This window comes from Pongo pygmaeus, chromosome 16, assembly GCF_028885625.2.
Source record: "Pongo pygmaeus isolate AG05252 chromosome 16, NHGRI_mPonPyg2-v2.0_pri, whole genome shotgun sequence".
NCBI classification, from domain to species: Eukaryota; Metazoa; Chordata; class Mammalia; order Primates; family Hominidae; genus Pongo; species Pongo pygmaeus.
The window spans coordinates 9,136,446-9,139,893 of record NC_072389.2 but is presented as its reverse complement, the minus strand read 5'-3'; the positions used below and the strand labels follow the sequence as shown (position 1 = coordinate 9,139,893).

The window sequence follows — 3,448 nt, the reverse complement described above, 5'->3', positions numbered from 1 at the left end:
TTTGAAAATATTTCCCTTTTCACCATAGGCCTCAATGGGCTCAGAAATATCTCTTTGCAGATTCTACAAAATGACTGTTTAGAAAACTACTGGATCCAAATTACACCATTATGGCTCACACACTGCAGCCTCAACCTCCCCAGGGTTAGACTATTCCTCAAGGGATCCTACAACCTCGGCCTCCCAAAGTGTTGGGGGTACAGGCATGAGCCACCAGCACCCGGCCTGAGTTAATACATCTGGTCTCACTACGTCTTAACCACACACCCATGAAGAACTCAAGTCAAGAGAGAGTTGGCAAGAGACTCTCAGCATTGTCTCCTGAAAGCAGTGAGGTGGATGGCAGACATGTGTCCCGAGCTCCTGGGGTTTTAGGTGACCATGTGTAGAGGAGAGATTTCCAATGTTTCCAGAGAGGCGTGAGCCACAGTTATTCGGGGCATCCGAACATGAGAATGGGGTTTCTGACAGCAACTTAAGGGCCAGGAAGGGCCAGAATCTGCCAAGGCCCATGTCCCAGGGTGGGGCCAATGGAACCCAAGGTAGAGGGAGTCAGCGGACCTCACAGAGAGGACTCCAGCCCTAGGCCCCGCTGTGCAGACCAAATCAGAAGGAAGAGAGTCCTTCGTCCTACATGCCACATCCCTCCACTGAACTTGGGAATGGATCTGTTTCCCAAACATGAGGTGACTTTCGCTTTGCAATGGATCACAAGGGGCCGGGCTTTCCAGAGTCGGCAGGATAAAGAAGTCATTCTGGCTCGGCCACCCCCATCCCCCGGTAACTGGTGAATTTAAATGAGCCGAGGCTGGCCGGGCCGGAGCCGCTACAGGGGGTAGGGGGGTGGGTGGGGTGAGGGTTTCCTGAGGCACTGCAGAAATTGGGCCTTTGCCTCGAGGATGACAGTGCTGCAGGAACCCTTCCAGGCTGCTATATGGCAAGCACTAAACCACTATGCTTACCGAGATGGGGTTTTTCTCACAGAACGCCTTTATGCAGAAGTACACTCAGAAGAAGCCTTGTTTTTAATGGGGACCTGTTCTTACCTCCCAGGAAAGGCCTATAAAGCATATAGACTCTTGAAAAGACACAGTTGTCCTACACCACAATGCAAATACCTGCTTGCAAAATGTTGTGTTGATCTCAGTAAGCTTGCAGACTGGGAACAAATCTTATCTGGTGGAGTGTTTAATAAGCAGAAAAGCCATGATGATATTGTTACTGAGTTTGGTGATTCAGTTTGCTTTCCCCTTCCATTGTTGGGGTGTGTATATTGCAAGACAGATCGGCTTGCCAAAGGATAAGAATGTTACCAAAAGAGACTTAGTTTAAATCCTTTCCTCTGGTATCCCTTTGAATCATTATGTGAAATAGGTGAAAAGCCAGATCCTGACCAAACATTTAAAGTCACATCTTTACAGAACTTTAGCAACTGTCTGCCAAACTCTTGCACAACACAAGTACCTAATCAAAGTTTATGTCACAGACATCCTGAGACCATTCTTATGGAAAAACCCCAGGACTCAATTGAATTAAACAGAGTCAATTTAGAATCTTCCAATTCAAAGTACTGCTTGAATACAGATTCCCCAGTGTCTTTTATTGATTCAGCTGTAATTTCACCTGAAACTATCCCACTGGGAACAGGAACTTCCATATTATCTAAACAGGTTGAAAATAAACCAAAAACTGATCGAAGTTTATTAACAGGACCAGCAGCTCTTAGTCCATTTACCCCAAGTTTTGGGATTTTGCCATTAGAAACCCCAAGTCCTGGAGATGGATCTTATTTACAAAACTACACTAATACACCTTCTGTAATTGATGTGCCATCCACCGGAGCCCCTTCAAAAAAGTCTGTTGCCAGAATTGGCCAAACTGGAGCAAAGTATGTCTTCTTGCAGAGTGGAAATAGCTGAGAGGTAACTCCAATTCTTTCACTAACAGAAAGTTCTGGTCCATAAATAACTACAACACCTCAGGTAATGAGCCCCACTATGACACCTCCCCCAAATGCACTGCATCGAAGAAGTTCATGACTCTTTACTAGTGACAGTTCCACAACCAAGGAGAATAGGAAGAAATTAAAAATGAAGTTTCCACCTAAAATCCCAAACAGAAAAACAAAAAGTAAAACTAATAAAGGAGGAATAACTCAATCTAATATAAATGACAACCTGGAAATTACAAAATTGGACTCTTCCATCAATTCAGAAGAGGAAATATCCACAATCACACCTCAGATTCAGGCTTTTAATCTACAAAAAGCAGCAGCAGAAGGCTTGATGAGCCTTCTTTGTGAAAGGGGGAAATGTTATTTAGCTTTATGTTCATACCACTGCAAAGAAGCTATAAATATTTTGAGCCATCTACCTTCTCACCCCTTCAATACTGGTTGGGTACTATGCCAAATTGGAAGGTCCTATTTTGAACTTTCAGAGTACATGCAAGCTGAAAGAATATTCTCAGAGGTTAGAAGGATTGAGAATTATAGAGTCCAAGGCATGGAAATCTACTCTACAACACTTTGGCATCTTCAAAAAGATGTCGTTCTTTCCTTTCTGTCAAAAGACTTAACAGACATGGATAAAAATTCACCAGAGGCCTGGTGTGCTGCAGGGAACTGTTTCAGTCTGCAACGGGAACACGATATTGCAATTAAATTCTTCCAGAGAGCTATCCAAGTGGATCCAAATTATGCTTATGCCTATACTTTATTACGGCGAGAGTTTGTCTTAACTGAAGAATTGGACAAAGCATTAGCTTGTTTTCGAAATGCTATCAGAGTCAATCCTAGACATTACAATGCATGGTAAGTGGTAATGAATTGTAAAGACAAAGTCTTGTTGATGGTGCCGGTAGTCACTAATTTTTCTTGTTAGATAGCTCTTTATTGTCATGAATTTGGTTACTAATACTTAGGAATGCTACATACTGGTCAATAACTTCAAATTAACTTTTTTTATGAAATGTATGTCTTTAACAAACTCTTCAGTTAACTAATGATAATAGAATACGAGATGCTTATACTCAACAATTTCAGTCTTCTACAAAACTTTTGCAGATACTGTAGTTGTGTTTTGTTTGCTTGCTTGTTTGGTTTTGTTACTTGATTTGTTACTTTTTCTTCGAACACAGAAATGGTGATTGGGACAAAAAGTGCTTGGGAAATTGGAAAGGAATAGCATAATTCACTTATTGGATCATAGAAAAAACACTGAAAAACTTCACTAGTTGCTTTTTGACAATGTTCCAGTTTATTGAGTTACTATTAAGAACTTAATGTATCCTTTATTTAGCAGTATCTCTGTTTTACTTTTTTGTATTTGTGTATAAGTAGACACATAGGAAATTACTACCCAGGTCATATTGTTATCAACTGAATAACATATGAAAAAGTTTGGTCCTACTTCTGCCTCAACACCATACTTACTGTTGACATTTATTG

General features: G+C 41.3%; 1 pseudogene; it reads left to right on the top strand.

Annotated features, from left to right (window-relative positions):
* Window positions 1–899: 899 nt before the first annotated feature.
* Window positions 900–2,816, top strand: LOC134738231 (cell division cycle protein 27 homolog; annotated as a pseudogene).
* The last annotated feature ends 632 nt before the right edge of the window (window positions 2,817–3,448 follow it).